The sequence below is a fragment of the Macaca fascicularis genome, chromosome 3 (assembly GCF_037993035.2).
Source record: "Macaca fascicularis isolate 582-1 chromosome 3, T2T-MFA8v1.1".
NCBI lineage: Eukaryota > Metazoa > Chordata > Mammalia > Primates > Cercopithecidae > Macaca > Macaca fascicularis.
The window spans coordinates 56,723,666-56,746,515 of NC_088377.1; the positions used below are offsets into that span (position 1 = coordinate 56,723,666).

At 38.6% G+C, this 22,850-nt stretch overlaps 1 protein-coding gene across 20 annotated transcripts in view; it reads left to right on the forward strand.

The window, feature by feature from the left end:
* Positions 1–22,850, forward strand: part of AUTS2 (activator of transcription and developmental regulator AUTS2) — a 1,209,597-nt gene that overhangs the window by 439,264 nt on the left and 747,483 nt on the right. The gene's annotated exons all lie outside the window — the stretch shown is intronic.

Genomic DNA, 22,850 nt, shown 5'->3' on the forward strand with positions numbered 1-22,850 from the left:
ATACACCAGGAATCACACGTGTTGTTGTGGATAAGGCCTCCCTGTCTGCGTCATGTGACCATGTTGATGAGAGCGTTCCCTTGTGAAGTGAAAACCTTTGAATTGTACAATGAATGTGATACAGCATGGGCTGCCACAGTCCAGTTGTCACCTACTCTTCTGTTGTTCTACTAAACATCATCATAATGTCACACTTGACAGGTGTGAGGTTTCTTTGTTAAAGCTCAGACTCATTTTAAATTAATATTTTTATCACATGAATAGACCCATGGTAATGATGTAATGACCTTGGATGGGCAGGCCAGATTTCTGTTGTGAAGCATAAAGTTTTTCATATGACGTGTTTGGGCTACTCATTTTGGTATCCTCAGATAGGCAAAACAGAGAAAACAACAGGCTTCCCAATTGCAGAATTCACCATATACCCTTCTCCTTCTTGAAAGGGAGAAACCAATTTGACAAGGACTAGCCTCCTCTTATACTTAATCAAGGCAAGTGAGTCGAGCCTCTTAGTATTTGTCATAAACTATGGATTAAACCAGTTTGTGGCCCATCTCATTGTACCCAAAACTCTGGTGTATGATAGTAAAATGTTCGTAGTTTTCAAATTAGACTGAGAGCTTCTTGTTCTCACTTTAGAATATTTTGACAGCCCTTTGGTTATCACAGAAAGGCCTAGTCCCTCAGGGGTCTTGAACTGAGCTAATGATTCTAGTCATATCCGGTAGAACGGGACCCACTACAGCTTGTCTGAGACTGCATTGTTGTCTTGGGTCGTATGGCACCATGAGACAAACGGCTGTACTGTTTTTCCACTTGGCTGTTTTGTGGTGTAAAACTATCTTCTAGGAGCCACAAAATGCAATTCTTTTACTTGTTGAAAGATTGAGAGCAAAGAAAGAAAGAAAGAGAGAGAGGGAGGGAGGGAGGATTGTAAGGGAAAAGAGACCATTAACATGGCTTGTTTCCTATCCCTCTCCAATGTGAGTCTAACCCCAGATGACTGTATTCTCATTGCTTTATTGTGAGGGCATTTGTGAGGGCCTTCCCCTTGGTTGTATCTTGGTTTACAGTCTATAAAATTGGATTAGACAATGTTAATTCAATTAATGACTGTACTGAAAGTTTGTCTTAGTGTGCAGTGAAAACAGGAGGGCAGCCTCTAATAATCTATGGATTTAATGACTGCAACTTTGAAGAGTGTTAAGCTAAAGTGAAGTTCAGAATGGCTTGTTAACTGGGTTTATTAGCTGTTGACCTTCCCTTTCAGCATAATAGTGGCAGTCAGACCGAAGAGAGCACTAACGTCCTGATTAGCATTTATCTAAAGATAGGCCGCTGCCTGTTCCACAGTAAATTAGTTCAATCAGCCATAAAGAGCTTGAGAAACATTTTCTGCTTTATAAAAAGAATTAGATGTTAGAACAGTTCATCTGGCATAGCTCAGTGAAGATGGATTGAGCCCCTGAACGTGCTCATTTGAGGAAGGCGCTTTGAGGATATTGAGTAATTGAACAGATTTTCCCACAAGATTGATCAGGGGCCCTGGATTTCCTGCACAATTGAGTGATGCCCTAATTTTTGCCTTCTAATAAGAGCAGTACATCTGCTCCTGTTTCTGTGTATTCATTGAGTGAAACTGAAAATCAATTTCTTTAGCACCTACTATGCACTCTATGTCCCTTAGGAAATAAAAGCAATAGGATCTGCTGATCACAGTCTATTGGATTGAAGAGATGGAAACTACACTAAAACTTGAAATTCACCACTTCCACTACGACTGCTTCTTTTCTTCTGAAAAGAAGAAACTGTATAATGACAGCTGCTATTTTTGGTATATTTCTTGAGACCATCTTATGAAGTGAAGCACATTTTCCCACAGAAACAGTGTAGTAGTCGGGGTTAACGTTTCTGACTAAGGTCTTGGCACCAACTAAGTTCTTCTCATAGTGGGTCATTAGAAGCAAAAAGGCAAACATTATAAACCTTTCTAAATCATTTAAAAACTTAACTTACGATCCAGGTCCTTACAAAAAGGACATAAATGTACTGTACAATTGAATTTTATGAGGTGCCCCAATGTACTATAAAGTATACATAGAGCGTATAAAATTCTAACTCTGCTGTATCATAAATTTGACCTCACTGAAATGAATAGGCTCACTATATGGCAAGCATTAATGAAATGTTTAATTAACATTCCCTTCACTTGCAGTTTTAGAATTTTGAAGAACTTCCTGGGGACTATTTCGATGGCCGAGGTTTTTGCAAAACAAAAGAACAAAACCTTCTCATAAAAACTGATGTCTCTTTCGCTCAATAACTCCTCCAATAGAGATATTTAATTTAATTAGACTGATGAGCCTGAATTTGAATTTTATACCCAAACCTATGATCATCCTTAAAAAAAAATATATGGTATTGAGACAGTAAATTACTGATGACTTCATGAAGGCTTCCTATGGACCCTTTAAGCCACTGTGTATACACTTATCATTTATGTCTTTGCAGTTTTCCCAAGCTAAAGCCACAGGGATATGAGTACTTTGTGAGGGACAATGGTGCAGTGTTAGAATGGATGAGCTGTAGGGCTGTGGGCTTCCGACTCTTTCATAGCTCCCTCCCTGTAAGGTATCCTCCTCCTCTAACCTTCCCTGTAATTATGCCATGTTGGTTTACTTTATTGCCTGGTCACTGCAGGAGAAGTCCCCAGGGAGTCATACTTGAATGAACAGGTAGAGGCAGAGTAAAAAAACAAACAAACAAAAACAAACAAACAAACAAAAAAACATTATGCTAAGTGAAAGAAAAGTCATTCACAAATGACTGCATATGGTGTGACTACATTTATATTAAATATCCAGAATAGGCAAATCTGTAGAGATAGGAGGGTGGAAAGTAGATTAGTAGTTTTCCAGGGGTGAAACATGAGAGGCATGGGGAGTGACTGCTGATAGGCAGAGTTTCTTTCTGGGGGGATAAAAATATAAAATTAGATTGTGGTGATAGTTGCATAACTATCTGAATATAATAAAAACCACTGAGTTGTGTATTTTAAATGGTTGAGTTGTATGTATGCAAATTATATCTTAATAAAACTATATTTCTTTTAAAAGGTATTAAGTTTCCTCAAGTTAAATGGGATGACCAAAAGGGGAAAGGTTTTAAGCAGTAGCACTCCTTATAATGTATGTGTATAGTGAGTATGCATATGTTTGTAAAAGTATAATGTGTGTGATCCAACTATAAGCCATATGGTGCTAGTCATGATGTGTATACATGAATTGTAGAAAAAGAGGAAGAACCTTTAAGTGAGAGAATGCTGTGCATTGGGAAGCAGTGTGGGGCAAGATCTGTGTGGCTCTAGGGTGGCAAGTTTAGTTTGAGCTTGTGAATCCTTGCAGAGATTGGCAAATACCAGATACTCCTTGGCAGAGAAAGCAGTACACTCAAAATTAAGAGGATTTAAGGAAGCAGAGACTAATAAGGAGAGAACATTGAAACCTGTTATTTGTAGTTAGAAGTGTAGATGTATACAAAATAGAAAAACGAAAACAAAAAATGTTTTATATTATATCAGGAGGAACTTATTGGTGTTTTAGGACCCTTAAGATGGAGAACAGAGCTTACTCATATGTGGGAGCTACAAAGTTGAGCTCATAGAAGTAGAGCGTATAACTGTGGTTATTCGAAGTTGGGAGAGGTGGAGGGGCGGAGAGGATAGGGAGAATTTGTAAGGGATGCAAAATTGCAGCTTAGATAGGAGGAATAAATTCTGTTGGTCTGTAGCATATTAGAGTGAACACAGTTAATCGTTTATTGTATATTTTTAAAAAGCTAGAAGAGAGGATTTTGGATATTCCCAACATAAGAAGATGATAAATGTTTGAGGTGATGAGTATGCTAATCATCCTGATTTGATCATTATACATTATATACATGTATCAGAATATCATGCCATAGCCCATAAATATGTTATGGTTGCTACATGTCAACTAAAAAAGAACATTTTTAAAAGATGGAAGACAAAAATAAAAGATAAATGTAGATTCTCTTTTAACTGTTTGGTGCTTACCTGGTATCCTCTGAAAAATCAGAATCATGGGAGATGAATAACATTTCCAGAGAGCACTAGATGAGTTAGAAAAGCTGGTTTATCATTCCTACTCTGTCTCTTCCCATGTTACATTAAATCGATAACTCTGTGATACTTTCTTCCTCCCTTGAGTTGTCCTTCTTACCCTGAGAGGATGGCACAAGGATCAAATGAGATGACATATACCCATTGCATTGCACCTACTAGAATGTAACAAATGTTTGTCAGACTGAGGGAGAAAGGAAGGAAGGAGCAGAGTGATATCACATGCGAAGAACTGGATTTACTGACTTATTCCTCTGGCCAAGTATGTGAAAGTTATGATTGCAATGAGAACTTTTGCATTAATACTATTTATACTTACGGATATTATTACTGCATTTGGTAATTCTATGGTAAATTTGGAGGTGCTTCTAATATCACTGTCTTGTTCTACCATTAGTCTTGTATTTAGTGACAATTTGGTGGTTGTTACTAGGATTGCAAATAGAAATCAAGCTCCGTAGATGGATGGATTAGCTTCCTTGGTATGACTGTGTTAAGGTTACCACTCAGAACAAACATTGGTAGTTGAGCATGTCTTGAGTGTGAGTGTCATACTCAGAACAATTCTAATTTTTAAAAAATTACTTTTTTTTAGAGGCTGTCTCACTCTGTCATCCAGGCTGCAGTGCAGTGGCACAATTACAGCCCAGTACAGCCTGCAACTTTTGGGCCCAAGCCATCCTCTCGCCTTAGCTTTCCAGGTAGCTGGGACTATAGTAACGTGCCATTACGCCTGACTCAGTTCTACTTTTGATGCAGTTTCCGACATATTGACATTGGGTTTGACGTATCGTTCCAGTATAAGATGTTACTGTAGCATTCAACAATTCTCTTCCCAGAGGAGACTATGGAAAACAGAACATTTGCCTTTCCCATTTTGTACTTCATGCCACCCACTAAAGAATTCCAAACTCATGCAGAATGCCTTTGATGATGTGAACTGCATGTGAACTTCTTATTGCTTGACTTTTAAATCCCTTTTGTTATCTAGCTCCATTACTTATGAGCTGTGTCATGTTAGGCAAGTGACATGCCTCTCTAAGTTTCCACTTCCTCATCTGGAAATGGGGGAAATAATGAGATTGGCCCTGTGGTGTCAGGATTAGGCAAAGCACTTGGCTTAACACCAGTCTCACAGAATGCAGTTTTTCTTGAGCTGTTAGGTCAGTGATGCCTGAAACAGGAGGAGTGGAGGTTCTGAGGCATTGCTATTTTTGTCATGTTTGATTTGTTTTCTTTTTGCCTAGACTTGCCGTATTATAGCTTCATCAGGATTTTAAAGACCATTGTGAATTATATTTTCAAAAGTTGTATGGACTCTTGTACTTTAGTACGAGCAGCACAGAATTAGGCTTAAGAAACTTAGATTTTAATGTTAGCTATGAGATCTTAGGTCACTGGTGCCTGTTCCTCTCATGAAATAAGAGAATGGAACCAGCTGGTTCTTTATTCTTCCCAGTTCCACAATGATGTGGTCATAGAGTCTTCATGGCATAATTTCTTGTTCCTCCTCATTTCCTCTTACCACACTCTTGTCTTTAATCTCTGACACCTTTCTACCCATCTCCTTCAATCCTCCTTCTGTTCATCCTTTCACATACATCCTAAAAATTGTTATATCAACTATGAGGCAAGTAGTATATTAGGAGCTAGATGTATAATGTTGAAAAATATAGACATGGTTCCTGCAGTAACAGAATTTACAATTTAATGGAAGAAGTACAGATAACACAAGTAAGAATTACAAAATGTGGTAAGTGCTATGAAAGAGCAGGACAGACTGCTTTGAGTGGGGGAAGAGGGATCCCTGGCAGTTTAAATGACTTTTCTCAAAGCAGGCTGCCAAAGCGCTGGCCAGAGGTGGTTTGAGCAGCAGAGCAGCACCACAGACAGGAATCCAAGGCAAGAAAGCGCTGAGCTGCTCTCAGGTGCTGGAAAGCCAGTATGGCTTGAAGTGTGCTAAGAGTGAGACTGGAAAAGCATGCCAAGTTTGAGGCCAAGTTCAGGATTTTATATTCCATGATAAGTGTAATGGGAAATCTATGAGAACTTTTAAGTGACAACAATATGGGAATCTTACTTTACTTGGCTGGAACACTTAAAAACTGATTTCTTTTAGAAAGTACAGTTTAATTTTCCATTAATCTTAACACAGAATAGTATATTACACCTAAAATGAATACTCTTTTAGGCTGGGTAGGGGCTGTCCCATGGTTTAATATTATGTTTCTATCATAGGAGAAGCCTTGGTTTCCTAGTTTCCCACCTTGTTTCTCCTCTCTCTACCCCACTGGGATTCTAGCTGCTTCTTCACTGCATTTGCTCACCTCTTCTTCTCCACAGTCCTTTGGTCCTTGAAATGCTGTAAGAGCAGAAATAACAGCTGTCCAGAGACTTTCAGACAGCAGATGTGCCTTGGGCCCGTGGGTCTGTGGCTCTGGAGGGCTAGGAATTGTATAAGAGTTAGAAGAGAAGGCCTCTGCCAGCAGAAATTCCAAAGACAGCAAAACTGATGTCACTGGCTGTGCAGGCACTAAGCTAATTCTTTTGCCAATCAGTTAAATCACTCACCAAGAGTGTTCATTGTAAGTAACACTTTCTTGCCATTTGGTGGAGATGTAGAGGGACAAAGGACGCAAAAGGTATACAGATTCTTTCTTTGTAAAACTGTAATCTAATTCTGTAAATAAACCATGTACCTTTGGAAGGTCATTTTGAACTCAGTCCTGGTAAATATTTGACAGGTGTTTTAAAAAAAAATTATATTTATACAATCCATAATGGAATATTATCTAGCCTTTCACAAGGAGGAACTCCTGCCATCTGCCACAATGCGGGTGAACCTAGAGGACATTATGCTAAGTAAAATAAGTCAGACATAAAAAAAAAATTGCATGATTTCACATAGGTAGAATCTTAAAAGTAGGATAAAAATACAGAGATAGAGACTAAAACAGTGGTACCAGGATTGGAGTTGGAGGAAGGAAATGTGGAGATTAGAGTCAATGGATACAAAGTAGCAGATATATAGGATGAAGAAGTCTGAATGTCTGTACAACATGAGGACTATAGCGAATCACAATTTATTGTATTCAGGATTTTTGCTGAGTGAGTAGGTTATAGCTGCTCTTGCCACAGGCAGGAAAAGTAAGTAACTGTGAGATGATGGATATGTTCACTTGTTTTCCTATAGTAACCTTTTACTATATGTATGTACCTCATAACAACATCATGTTGTACACCTTAAATACCCGCAATAAAATGTACTAAAAATAATTGTATTTAAAAATATTTTAAAATGTGGAAAATTAAAAAATTTTTAATAAATTTTTGGTAATTATAATGCTCTGTTGCTTTACAAATTGTGAGCTGGATACTCACTACTCTTTTAGCCCAAATTGAGAACATCTGGAGGCATTTTTATGTGATGACTAAAAATACGGTAATTGAGTTAGACTGTATGGGTCTGTACCCTGCTCTGCCACTTCCTAGACATGTCTCAGTTTTCTCATCTGTGTAATGACGATAATGGCAGCCACTTCTTGTTGTTATTATAGGATTAAATAATATATTACAGGTAAAAATGTTGAGTATAAAACCTGGCAAATATTAAGCACCTAATAAATGTTAGCTATTAAAAATATATAGAGTATGACTTCTGCTTTCAAGAACTTAACCTATAAATATCCTTTGATACTTCCCTCGCCCTTTCCACCTTGATTTCGCTTACACAAGAGCCAAGTTAAAGAATAGTGAGAGATGAAACTAGGAAAGCAGTAATGAGGCAGTGGATAGAGAAAGGATATGTCCTGACCAATGGCATTGACAGAAGTGGTTTTGACAGGTGAGTGTGGAATGGACTGCGGTGAGGGAGAGTGGAGGTAATGTTGAGAAATCAGTAGGTTCTGGCAGCAATGTGGAGCTTACTTGCAGCGTAGCCTCCCTTCAACCTGGAAACCAAGCATTTCAAAGTACCTGGGAACTTTCTTCATCCCATCCTTCCAGCATTTACATTGTTTACAAATGAAGGAGGGAATGGAATATATTTTATTTTCTGATAACTTTCTTGGTTTCGAAAGAGAGAGCCATAAAACCTTGATAAACACATCCATATGAGTTGCTGCCCACACCATTTCAAAACTGGATCTCTTGAGCTGGGCATAACTGGTCATATGCAGAGAAACGTTGACTGGTGATTTATACCTTATACCCTCTCTCATTAAACACTCTTACCTAACTATGCAATGTAGGCTTTTAAAAATTGATTATTTTTATTGTTTAAATGTAGAAGAATATATCTCAGTTTTGTAGGAAAATTGCATGGATACATGTTTATAATAAAAATCCTGCCACTATTTGTCATAAATGGCCTTGGTTTAGGAGTCTACACAGTAGAGAGCTCAAACCATAGGCTTTGCTGTGAAATAGACGCAATTCAAGCTCTATCTCTTAAAAAACCATGTGAGTTTGGGAAAGTGGCATCACTTTTCTGAGCTCTGGGTTTCCTTTTTTTTTTTTTTTTTTTGAGGCGGAGTCTCACCCTGTTGCACTGGAGTGCAGTGCTGCGATCTCGGCTCACGGTAACTTCTGCCTCCTGGGTTCAAGCAATTCTCCTGTCTCAGCCTCCCAAGTAACTGGTACTACAGGTGCCCACCATCGTGCCCGGCCAGTTTTTGTATTTTTAGTAGAGACGGAGTTTCACCGTGTTGGTCAGGCTGGTCTCGAGTTTGTGGTCTCAGGTGATCCACCCGCCTTGGTGTGGTTCCCAAAATGCTGGGATTACAGGTATGAGCCACTGCACCTGGCCAGGTTTCTTGTTTTTCATTAGGAGTTATGAGACCCAGAAACCTTATGATTATTGTAAAAATTCAAAATTATTGTAAACATTGGTAATAATATATATGAAAAGCCCCCAGCACAGTGACTACTACCTGGTAAGCAACCCATGAATTTTACCTATTGTCAGTATTATTTAGATCACCTTTATTTAACTTAGTTATAATGGAGCTTAATTACAAAGAGGATCCATATTCCAAAAGCAAATACTAAAACAAATTTTTACAATTCACTACCGGTTCTTCAGATTAAGGTCTTCTGATCATGGTTCAGTTTGGGTTTTGTTGTTGTTGTTGTTGTTGTTGTTGTTACTGTTGTTGTTGCTGTAGTTGTTTTCTCCCCAAGATGCAGTCTTGCTCTGTCGCCCAGGCTCGAATGCGGTGGTGCAATCTTGGCTCACTGCAACCTCCGCCCTCTGGGTTCAAGCAGTTCTTCTGCCTCAGCCTCCCTAGTAGCTGGGATTACAGGCGCCCGGCTAATTTTTGTATTTTTAGTAGAGATGGGGTTTTGCCATGTTGGCCAGGCTGGTCTCCTAACTCGTGCCCTCAGGTGATCCACCTGCCTCGTCCTTCCAAAGTGCTGGGATTACAGGTGTGAGTCTTTGTGCCCGGCCTGAGCCACTGTGCTTGGGCCATGGTTCAGTTTTAATGATTGATTCTTAATAGTTAAATTATTTAATGAGATTTTCCCGAGTTCTTACTGGTAAAAATGTCCTGTGGTTTAAAAATGTTCAAATTAATTTGTTGTGTATTTCACATGAGAGTGATACGAGGGATAATTGATTATTTGAGGTATTGATTTGACCTAATTCAGCATAATAATTTACTGATTTTCATTCAGCGCATGCTAAGTGCTAAATCCAGTCTTGTTGGATACAGAGAAACATGCATTCAAACATCATCTCTTCTCTCAAAGAGCTCACAGTAGAACCTATTTAAATTTAGGTGGTGGGGAGCATGAGGTTGCAGAGAAACATCCAACTTTCTGAAAAGACAAAATTATGGAGACAGGAAAAATGATCAGTGGTTGCTAGGAGTTGGGGAGAGGGAGGAATGAATAGGCAGAGCGGAGAGGATTTTTAGGGCAGTGACTCTGTATTACAGTGGGTACATGTGATTATACATACGACCAAACCCACAGAATGTACAGCACCGAGTGTAAACCCTAATGTAAACTATGAAAGTTGGTGATAATGATGTGTCAGTCTAGACTCATCCATTGTAAATACGTACCAGTCTTTTGGGGAATGTTGATAGGGAGATTGGCCATGTGTGGGGACAGGAAGTATATGGGAACTCTGGACTTTCTGCTCAGTTTTTCTATGAACCTAAAACTGCTCTGAAAAATGAGAAGTATTAATTTTAAAAAGTGGCCTTACTACTTTGGAGCACAAGTAAATCATATTAAGAAGATGATGTTTAAATTAATGTACTACAGATATAGTTTGCTTTACTGAAATGCAGTATATGATGTTCAAAACGTGTATCTTTAAGTAATAGCCATGTTACAGAGGAATTGCATGTTTTTACAAGAGGGTTTCACTGGCCTGTTAGGGCATGTTGTCTTGGTGGTACATCTAAGATTTAATTCCTTCTGCCATCAAGGAGCTTCATGAACTTGGGACCACCCAGGAACCTCTCTGGCTGTATTCTCTGCAGAAGGACTTAGGACAACAACATGGCATGCTGTGTGGACATAATTTGCTTTGTTGGGCAAGCTGGTGGGGTTGATGGGGTGGATATTCTCTAATGGAGGTTGAAGGTCCTGAGGCCACTGCAGGTTACCCTGGCGCACCATTTCTGCACTCTGGATTAATTCTTTTCTTAGCTGTTAAATGTCTGTGTCTGGAAGTAGAGGTACACAAGATGGGTTGGTCCCCATGGCTTTTTTATACCTCAACAATTATTTCATCTCGTAGATATCTATACTAACTTGAATATAAACATTAAGTTTACATGGGATTTCTTTAACACATCCGTTTTCTAAAGAAAATGATCCATGCGTAAGTATAGAGTGATCAGTGAGAAAGTAGGGTAATTCCCACTCACCCTTCCAAACTTTACAAGGAATGAATAATATAAATTAGCTTCCTCTAGTGATAAAACTGCAAGAATTTTCAGGCAAAAGAAAAACAGTTTAGTAGCACCATCTACAGGCTACTGAAGAGGAAAACTTTCTATGTGGCTTTTAAATGCAATGAATTTGTGGAAAAGGGAATACAAAAACTTCATACTTGCTTTTAAAAATATATTATCCATAAAATATACTAATTTCAGCATTTTTGTTCTTCTTTACCATGCATACGTTCATTTTTCAATATGTCTCCAGTTATCCTGAACTAATGGAATATAGACCTGATAAGCTATGTGTTTTCATTAGGATCCCTGTTTCATCCCCATGCTTACAAATTTCTCTCCCACTCTGTACTAATGATAAGAATGCACTAACTATGAAATTCACATGAATTCCAGCAGGTTCATTGATAATAATTCACAGTATAAGACCTGAAGCACAAAGCCTGCCAGCAAGGGATGTTTCATCTTAGCTCATTTGTATACTCAAATGATTTATTGCATCATTTACCTCCATTATAGGAGGAAAAATAAAAGCAGACACTCTTGGGTAGGTGTATATGTGTTTGCCTTTTTTAAAACAATGAAGTTGATTTATTACCTTTTGGATTTAAAAATCTTCTCTGAGCCTTTTCTGCCCCTAAGATTCTCTGATTCTATAATCAGAAATATCTTGGGGAATGGATAATTATTTTATAAAGGAATCTAGAAAACTTGTCTTTGAATATGATAACAGTGAAGATAGTATTTTCATTCCCAGATACCCCAGTTTTTTTATCTTTTTTTTTTTTTTGCCAGTTTTATTTGGTGTTGTTATAAACTAGTATCAATTTTGGTAACCTGGAAAATTTTATTGGATTCTCCAAATAACTGGATTACAAAGTATTTATGGAATTATCAGAGTTGCAATTTTCTGTCAGAAATAGCTTATTAAAATTAACTTAATAATTGACTCCCTTGTAAGTTGTTGGTGGAGTTGCTGTTTCATTCATTCATTCATTTCATTGTGTTGGTTATTGGAAAGTGGGTAAGAGTAACTGGAATGCACAGATAATAAGTTTTCAGTAAAGCGTTACACATTGCAAGAAGCCAGTCTGCACCCCCATCCCCCCAAAAATGATTGAGCAGAAATTATAATTATTAGAACAATCTTACTTGAACAGCGTTATTTCTTGGAGGAAAAGAGGAGTAGAGGAGATACATATTGAAATAGTTTGCTAAACTAAAGAGGAATTCAAAGGATAAAAAAATTGATAATAAGTTTTTCAAGGTTCCTATTGAAACAGATGAGACAGAGCCTATCAAAACTGGAGCCAGGAGTGATAATGGTTTCTAAGTTTATGTAGCTCAATTGCTGATGGTTTAGGTTGATGGAAAACGTACTAATACTGTTTCCATTTTTTTCCTCATTATTTTAAATGTGTAAAAAAATTGTGTATGAAACACTGGAACCTTTCTCTGAAAAAAAGTAAAGCAAGTTCTAATATGAATAGAGGTTTAAAGTAAGGCACTGCCTCATAGTCCTATAGCTAATATTTTTCCCTGTTTTTCTCGCACCAGATGGCACTGTTTAGTTCTATTTCACAATCTTATTCTGGAACTTTCTTTGGGAGAATCTGTTTTAGCCCAGGCTCACCAGTGACACTTCTGTATTCTGCATGAAGTCTTTACGAATGCTTGTAAAAGGTCACTGACTCAGACATGAAGCTGTTTATTTGAGGTCTTGTGGTTCTTTCCAGTTGCACATTTGCTGTGAGGTGAGCCTAATAAATCAGCTGATAGAAACCTACATGCTTCTTACAGAGTTCAGCCAGTATTTTGCTTGGAGACATATTGCAGCAATATGATTTCAGCATTCTCACAGCCCAGTCTAATTATCTGACACATTTTGGAATTATTTTATATGTAAAAGTAGAGCTGTAAGCATAAGGGCACATTCACTACAAACAAACAAACAAACAAACAAAAAAACTTGTAGAGCGTAAAATGTTTCATGACAGTCTATTGAACTATAGATTCATCAAATTAACTTACAAAAATAAAATTTAAAGAACTTTTCCTGACTGTTCCCAAGGCTGGCTTGGAAGGAAATTATCGATGACCTCTGATGTCATTATGCATAAATGGGGCGGGTCCATAGCCAAGCTCACCTCTTTGCTGCACATAACAATAAAACATCCTTTTGGAAGATAGAATTAGCTCTACTTAATAAAAATGCCAGGGTCATATTGTAAGGCTTTATCTCTGTGAGCTTTGCCCTCCCCTCCCCTCCTCTCCCTTGAATAATACAGAAACATTGGACATAATTATGACACATTTTTCATAAGGCTGTTTCTCCTTTTACTATTATATTTTATGAAGAACAGACAATGTTTTCTTTGCAAATTTTGAAACTCCTTCAAAACTCTGTCATTTTCTGAATGCATTGGATTTGGTACTAAATTCTCTCTCCCATTTGCATTTCCTATTTATTTCCTTCCTTCCTTCCTTCCTTCCTTCCTTCCTTCCTTCCTTCCTTCCTTCTTCCCTTCCCTTCCCTTCCCTTCCCTTCCCTTCCCTTCCTCCTTCCCCCTTCCTTTTTTTTTTTTTTTTTTTTTTTTTTGAAGGAGTTTCACTTTTGTTGCCCAGGCTGGAGTGCAATGGCACAATATTGGCTTACTGCAACCTCCCCCTCCTGGGTTCAAGCAATTCTCCTGCTTCAGCTGGAGATTACAGACATGCACCACCACACCCGGCTAATTTTGTATTTTCAGTACAGACGGGGTTTCTCCATGTTGGTCAGGCTGCTCTCGAACTCCTGACCTCAGGTGATCTGCCTGTCTCAGCCTCCCAAAGTGCTGGGATTACAGGCATGAGCCACCGTGCCCAGCCTCTCCTTTGCATTTCACTGCTCTATGTATTCTCTTGGTGGTGATATGAGTTGGAGGGTGGGAGTAGGGATGGAGAGCCCTCTCTAGACTGGAGCTATGAATGAGTAAGTGAAATCTCATTATTTCCATCTTTAAAAGAAGTGTTGGCGTGTTGTGTTTTTAGCCAGCTCTCCTCTCATACCCATCCACAGGCCATTGACTGAAAGGCACAACAGCTCCCAGCACAGCCCCTCCTCCTGCTGCTGGAGAGGTGGTGGGACTGGTGTGCTGGTTTCCAGGCGCAGGTCCTCCAGGCTGAGTCACAGCTCTCTGTAGAAGTAAGCATGAGACAGGCTGCTTCCATAAATCAAGCCCTGGATTTTATTAGAGTGTTTATGTAACCTCAGTTTATGTGCTATAATTCTTTGCTGTGTTGCCTAGAGTAATTCCCAAAGAGGATGTTTGTTCTTTTTCCCTGGAAATTTTCTAGCGTAGGCCTTTTGTTTTGACATTCTCCCATCCCCCACCCTCTGCCTTTTTTGGGGTGGCCTGTGGATGGGTATCACTAACAGTTGATTGCTTTTTACTGAGTAAATAATATAATCCAATGTATGTTAGATTCTATTTGTACTAGATGTTATTCCTATTCTTAAGTGGGGGAAAAAATCTTCTCAAATTAATTTTTACATTTTCAAGATTATAGGGTGGTAGGGTTAATATGTACTTAATTGATGAGTAAATGAAATATAAATGAAAACAAATGCCTTTGCTGTCCATGGGAGACCCATTCCTTTTTACAGCCTCCCTGACCACCACAGATCTCATGTTGATAGAGTCAGATTGACCGCTGAGAGAGAAAATACAGACTGGGAATTTTGGGTGATTTAGACTTTTAACTGAAGAAAATGTCAGGGTAAGATGACCAGATTCAACTGTATTCCATGTAGACAACTATGTTGAGAAAGAAATGTTTTCTGGTTGGAAATGAAGACAATTCGACTTAACCAGAGCATGTTTTTAAAGAAACTTACCCATAGCATTTTTTTTTTTTTTTTTTTTAACTTAGCTTTTTTTTCCGAACCTTATGTTTGGCCCTACAGAGAAATTAGGTGGCGAGACTGGACCTAAGGAAAGTGTTACTGGACCTACTCTGATTGGACACGTTAAACTGCTGACTAGTACATTTCAGTTAGTACAATTAATGTTTTATCATCACTGCCATTAGAAGGTATTATTACATAGATGTGATCTTTTTCGCTGTAGTTTAAAGAAGATAATCCTGGGGCAAAGTTTATGAAGAAAGTGTGTGAACAGAGCCATCTTTTTAGATTTACTTTAACCACAAAAACTGGATATTTGCTTTAGAGCTGTGCTATTTAGGATTGGAGACACCAGCCACATGTGACTGTTGCACATTTGAAATATGACCAGTTCTAATTGAGGTGTGCTGTAAGTAGAATACACACTTGATGTTGGAGCTTGAGTATGAAAACAAGAATTTATAGGTCCTCTTTAATAATTTAAGTTAATTACATGTTGTAATAATTACATTTTAGGTACATTGGGTTACGTAAACTGTGTCATCAAAATTAATTTTATACCTATTTTTACCTTGCTTTTACTTTTTAAAATGTGGCTCCTAGAAAAACCTTAAAATTGCAAATGTGACTGACATTTGCAACTCACATTATTTTATTTATTTATTTATTTTATTTTATTTTTTTTCGAGACGGAGTCTCGCTCTGTCACCCAGGCTGGAGTACAGTGGTGCGATCTCGGCTCACTGCATCCTCCGCCTCCCAGGTTCAAACAATTCTCCTGCCCCAGCCTCCCAAGTAGTTGGGATTACAGGTGCGCACCACCATGCGCAGCTAATTTTCTACTTTTTTTTTTTTTAGTAGAGATAGGGTTTCACCATGTTTGCTAGGCTGGTCTCAAACTCCTGACCTCATGATCTGCCTGACTTGGCCTCTGAAAGTGCTGGATTACAGCATGAGCCACCGTGCCTGGCCTTGCAACTCACATTATTATTGGCCAGTGCTGTTTTAACGTTCTGTTGTCCAATGAAGGGAATAAAAGATGAGTACACTCAGTAAAATTTTCAAAGTTATACATTTAAAGGAATATTCTGTGCTTCCTGATAAAATATTAGTACTCAAAATTGCAACTATGTATAAATGAAATTAGACATATTCCGTTATATATTGCCTCAAGATTTATGAGGAAATATTGACTGGAATACTGTCTACTAAAATATTCTTCTTTACTTGTCAAGCCTACCTCTCAGTATCTTAAAGGAATGTTCTCATCTAATAGGGTGTAGAGGTTAAGAGCATGAACTCTAGGTTGGAATCCCAGCTTGGTTGTTTACTGTCCGTGTAATAAGAAGCAAGTTATTTAGCTTCCCTGTGCGTCATCTTCCCCACATGTAAAATGGATACACCTTAATATCTTCTTCCTATTAAATAAAATAGAATGTATAAAGCACATGCTGGGATTTGCACATGTTACGTAAGTATTATGTATGTGCTAGCTGTTATAGTGATAGATGTTACTGTTCTTATGTTGTTAAAATATGTACAACTTTTTCATAGATTTTTTCAAACCTGAACTCTATTCTCAAGCAAATGGAAGCTGTTGGCTTTCAGTAATTAGTCTGAGTTTTGTTGAAATTCAAAAACAACTGGCAGTAATTAAAAATGGGAAAGTAAATTAGCAAAGAGGGGAGCTCATTTATTGGAGCATATGATGAGAACATTCCATAAAATAAAACTTGTAGTAATTGTAGATTAAACCAATTTTCTACCTGATATAAATTCAGTAGTACTCTCTTTCTTTTTATCATGTTTTTTTTGTCACCAGGTATATTGGTCTGCAATTTTGAGGCTTTGGAAGTTATCTGATAAAAAGATGATGACCTCTTAATCTTGTGTCTAAGAGTTGTGGTGCTATATTGTCCTAGAATTGTTTGAATTTTAGGGCAATGTGTATGTGTGCATTTAAACCCAAGTTTAACAAGTCGTTCCATTGTGTTCTTAACAGGGCTAGATAACCTGAGAACCAGTTGATTTTTATTGTGCTGAATAAAATTTGTAATCTGGTTTAGACTCTGGACAGCATTCTAGGTATAACAATTATGCTGATTAGCAATTCGGGGGTGATCTGTGATGTAAGTTTGTCATGGTGGAATTGATGTTTGTGATGGGATGTCTAGATGAAATTACCCCATAGAATATAATATTTTTAGAGTAGAGGATGGTCCTTAAGAAATATATCTTCAAAACTCTTATACAGGCCAGTACTCCCTCTATATATGTAAAAGTTTATCATTTTAATTACAGGAACTTCTTTTACTTGGCTTTTAAAAGTTATTCACTTAGTCAAAATTTATTGAACACCTATACTATTCCAGGCAGAATGCTAACCCTCAGAGAGCTCACAGGGGATACACACTAAGAGATATATATTGTAGTGCAGTACAGTGCTGTACTAAATAGCAATTGCAGAGACACTTCACCTGTTTTTTATGTTTTTACTGCCACTTTGCCTTTATAACATGAGGTGGTTTTAGCATACAGCAGAACCAAATGTTGGGATATTAAGAAGCTGAAGCAAAGCTCATAAAGAGGATGACTTGGACTTGGACTTTGCATTTTACAAGGTGTGCAGTGGGAGCTTACAGAGGCTTTGACACCAGGGAGTGAGTGGAGTGTTGGGCTTTGTTAATTTGGAGAGATCACTCTTAGTATTGGTATTGGGACATAGATGGTATAATAACAAGGAGAGACTGTAAGAAACTTTGCAGTATCTAATCAAGATATGGGGAGAAACTTACACTAAAGTGTGTGTGCTAGGTGAAGAAGAGGTAGGATTTTAAGGAGATTTTCCAAGGTTTAGGTGCAGAAGTGTGGGAGGAAAAAATGTAAGATGATGATAATTCTGGCTTGATTTTCCAGAGAAAAGTAGAATAGGCTTGAAGATTTGATACAACGCTTGACGTAGGACATCTTAAAGGGGAGCTCTTTGACTTCAAGGAGAATATGGTAAATATTAAGCACACTGTTGGGAGCATGGGTCTGTGTTGTATGGGAGAGTGTCTTGGCTAGAGGCGTACTTGAGGTAGTCGTGATCTAAAGGTGATAGCTGAAGGCATGGGAGGTAGATGGTATAAAATAATAAGCCTCTCCACTGTGTTTCTCGGGGATTTCCAAACACCTTAGCATGCCTTACAAGGCCCTTTAGGGTTTTTTTCTGTACTTTGTTAGTCTCCTTTACAAAAGTTAGTGCTCCCTCATACAACATGCATTCCTCATGTCCCCAGCTGTTTGCTGTCCTCATCACTTCCCGGGCTCTTCCGTATCTCTGTTACATCACACATGCTATTTCCTGTGTTTGCAAGGTATGGCTCCTCTTTGTCCTCTTAACAAGCTCTGGATTTTTCTTTAACACCCAGTTCCTGAACCCCCATAGCCCAGCTAGTAGCTCCATCCTTGAACCCATAAGATTTTGTACATATTTCTTTTTGTTAGTACTTATATCTCACTTAGAGTAATTATCGCTTATCTTTCACTCGTTCTGTATAGACTGTAAACTCCTAAAGGAAAGATAAGTAACTTTAGTTATTTTTACATCTCCAACCTCAAAATGGCACTTGGCAAATAGATGCTCAGAGAATGTGTTTTGATTGAATTAATTCATTTATATGTGAGCTGCAGGTGTCACATTAGTGGCTTTTGGATGTGTCCAGAAGTAGACCTATTATATCTTGAAATTTTGCAAATCATATTTGCAAAGGTTAAATGCAAACAGGAGAAAGTTGAGACCTGAGGTCTTTGTCAAAACCATTTTTCTTACTGTAGTATTGACGTGTATTCTTTGTGGAAAAGTTGATTGATAAATAAAAGAAGAAAAGTTAAATATCCATAGTCTGACCACCCAGTGATATCTTGGTTTAAATTGTATGTACCCAAAATAGCAAAAATAGGATCCTATGTGTATATTTTCCTTGACTTTTTTTAAAAACTTACCATCTGTGCATCATTAAATATTAGTAAGTAGTCATGTTTTGTGGCTTTTTTAAAAATTTTTTTTGGTTTGAGATGAGGCTGGTCTTGAACTCCTGAGCTCAAGCAGTGCTCCTGTCTCAGTCTTCAAGTAGCTGGGACTATAGGTACACACCACCACCATCCTCAGTAGTCATTTTTGAGTGGGCTAGTTAAATAGACTGACACTCCCATCATATATTATTTAGCCAGTTCCTTCATAGGCTAACTTATAAGTTAGCTGTTTCTAATTTTTAATTTATATAGTCACATTTCCACGAACAATCCAGTAGTGTTGTCATATTCATTTTTATTTACTTTGGTAAAAAGAAATATATATCTTACTTTTTCCAACTCTACTAGCAAGTCATCTCTTGCGAAAAAAATCTTTTTTTTTTTTTTTTTTTTTCCTGGAGACAGAATCTCACTCTATTGCCCAGGCTGGAGTGCAGTGGCATGATCTCGGCTCACTGCAGCCTCCACCTCCCAGGTTCAAGTGATTCTCCCACCTCAGCTTCCTAAGTAGCTGAGATTACACGTGCCTGCCACCACGCCTGGCTAATTTTTGTGTTTTTAGTAGAGACAAGAGTTTCACTATGTTGGTCAGGCTGGTCTCAAACTCCTGACCTCAAGTGATCTGCCGGCCTTGGCCTCCCAAAGTGCTGGGATTACAGGTGCCCGGCCAGTCTCTTGGAAAAGTCTTAACAATTTTTATTATCACCAACTGAATTCTTCTCATCATATTTTTAGGTTTTAAATTGTCTGGAACTTAAGACTATGTGAAGATAGGCCAGCCCAGTGGTTCATATCTGTAATCCCAGCACTTTGAGAGACGGAGGCAGGAGGATCACTTGAAACCAGGAGGTTGAGACTAGCCTGGGCAACATAGCAAGACCCTGTGTCTACCAAACCCCCACAAAACCCAACAAACGTGTGTGTGTGTGTATAAAGCATATATATGAAGATAAATTATGATATATGAAGATACATTATGAAGATAATTCAAATATATATATGAAGATACATAGGAAGATAATTTAGCTTGCTGCCACAGAAATTCCAAATTTAGGGCTAAAGAAATTATCAAACTGAAGCCTTTTTGTAAATTTAAGTAGTTTTGTTGATTTTAGTAGACTTTTCTGGCCAGGTGCGGTGACTCATGCCTGTAATCCCAGCACTTTGGTAGGCAGATCACCTAAGGTCAGGAGTTCAAGACCATCCTGGCCAACATGGTGAAACCCCCGTCTCTACTAACAGTACAAAAATTAGCCATGTGTGGTGGCTCACACCTGTAGTCCCAGCTACTCAGGAAGCTCAGGCAGGAGAATTGCTTGAATCCATGAGGCAGAGGTTGTAGTGAGCTGAGATCATGCCACTGCAGTCCAGCCTGGCGACAGAGCAAGACTCTGTCTCCAAAAAAAAAAAAAAAAAAAAAAAAAAAACCAAAAAACTAGACTTTTCCGAATAATGGTCAGGGTTTTTAAGTATGAGAAAGAAGTTTCATGGTCTTTCCTCTTGGCATGACCCTTGTGTGGCTGTTTCCCAATTCCAACCCAAAGTTTTATTAGGATAAAATCTTGGCTTTAGGTGTATGGATATTAAATGTCAGTAGCTGAATTTGGGGTTTGCAATAATTTCTGCTTACTTCCAACTTCCCCGTGCTACTCCAGATTCTTTTTGCCATCTCTATCTACATTAAATAACTAATTGAAGGCAAGGCGCGGTAGGTCATGCCTGTAATTCCAGCACTTTGGGAGGCTGAGACGAGTGGATCACCTGAGGCCAGGAGTTTGAGACCAACCTGGCCAATATGGCAAAACCCCATCTCTACTAAAAATATACAAATTAGCCGGGTGTGGTGGTGTGCTCCTGTAGTCCCAGCTACTTGGGAGGCTGAGACAGGAGAATCACTTGAACCTGGGATGCAGAGGTCTTAGTGAGCTGAGATCATGCTACTGCACTCCAGCCTTTGGGACAGAGTGAGACTCTGTCTCCATAAATCAATCAACCAATAAATTATTCATAAGAAGAAGCTCCTCCACCATCCCCTGCCAAGTTTTTTAGTTGAGCACTTGTGTGTTACAGCTCATTTTGAAGAGCTGTCCAGGCTTTTGAGTGAAATGCAGAATTTTTACCTCTTAGTAATTTGTGCATTTTTCAGACTACTTTGCACAGACTTAATCATTAAGGAAACAGGAGAGGCAAAGGTGCCAGCATTTGATATTATTATCTTAAGGCCTAAACTGACCTTATGGTGATGAAATGAACTTTTTGAGTGCCTTTGTCTCCTGAATAAATCTTTAACAGTTTTCTTAACTGACTCCCTCTCTCTCTCCGCATCAGAAAGAAACGAGAGAACATTAAGCCACAGAAAGCAAATCATGGTCAAAATAAAGATACTCTTTTACTGGCAAACTTAAAAATTCACTTTTGGGGCCGGGTGTGGTGGCTCACACCTGTAATCCCTGCACTTTGGGAGGCCGAGGCAGGTGGATCACCTGAGGTCAGGAGTTCGAGACGAATCTGGCCAACATGATGAAACCCCGTCTGTACTAAAAATACAAAAAATTACCCGGGTGTGGTGGTGGGCACCTGTAATCCCAGTTACTCAGGAGGCTGGGCAGGAGAATCACTTGAACCCAGGAGGCGAAGGTTGCAGTGAGCTGAGATCGCACCACTGCACTCCAGCCTGGGCAACAAGAACAGACCTCCATTTAAAAAAAACAAATTCTCTTGTGGAATCTAATAGCTGTAGGCAAGAGATATTTATTGAAACCAAGATTTAAGTGTGGTTTATGATGTTTATGGAATAGTTTAATACTACTTTTCTTTAAAATGAGTTTTTAATTTAGGAAAAAGAATTCAGATTTGTTCCCAGAGTAGAGATGACTGACCATCATGGGAGTGGTTAGAGTTTGGGGTTTGTGTGGGTAAGATTCTGTTTACCCACTACAGCCATTGTGTGGATTTAAAAGCTTTCCCAGATGGAATTTATGGAGTGAAATTTGAAACTAGTGTCTTGTGTACTACAATATATGATCACAACAAGCAATCAATTTAGAAAGAAATGGAATGGAGAAGATACAGGTTAAATGATGAGTATTGTGCAATGCAGCGAGACATAGAGTGATCTTAACAGTAACGTGGTATGTCACCATCCGAGTTCTGTTATAAAGCTCCTAGGCAATGACTAAATCCTAGAAATCATTGGCTACTTTCAGTGTCAGACAGAGTATAATCCATTCATGATAGGGGGTTCCAGGTACTTTAATATAGAAGACTGGCGAAGGGGGAATGACAGGGGTTACAGCTAACATTTCCTAGGTAATTGGTTCTAATTTCCAGGCTCCAAGCAAGATACTGTATCTCTTTTACCCTGTTTAATCCTCCCAAGCATCCAGTGAGGTATGGATGGTATTGTATCCATTTTAGAATTGAAATGACTAAAGCTTGGAGAGATTTTCCCAGTCATATATATTCAGGGTTCCTGGATACAGCTGTACAGGTTGTTCACTGCATGAGGGTGGCTGGCTGAGGTAGCAGGCAAAGGCTTTGTTTGCTCAGCAGAGGCAGCATTTTCTAATTTGCACTAAAACCTCTGTAGGCCAACTGTAGCCCTGTTCATAAAGTTGGTTAGTGCCTAAGTTGGAAGTAGAGGTGAGGCAGTGTGGAGGTGGATGGGTAGATTCTGAGAAGCTTCTACCATACCTACTGAAGTCCTAATCTGTAGGCTCTCTGCAAACTGGTTTGTTTTGCTACCATCCTATCCCAACATTTGCTCAAAGATCCCACAGTGACTTCCTTATTGTGGATCTGATGGTCTTAGGCAGCTATACATTCTTAGAGTCACAGCCAGGATTGAAGTCTAGGATGCTTGTCTTCAAGTCCTGCATGCTTTCTGTATGAGATA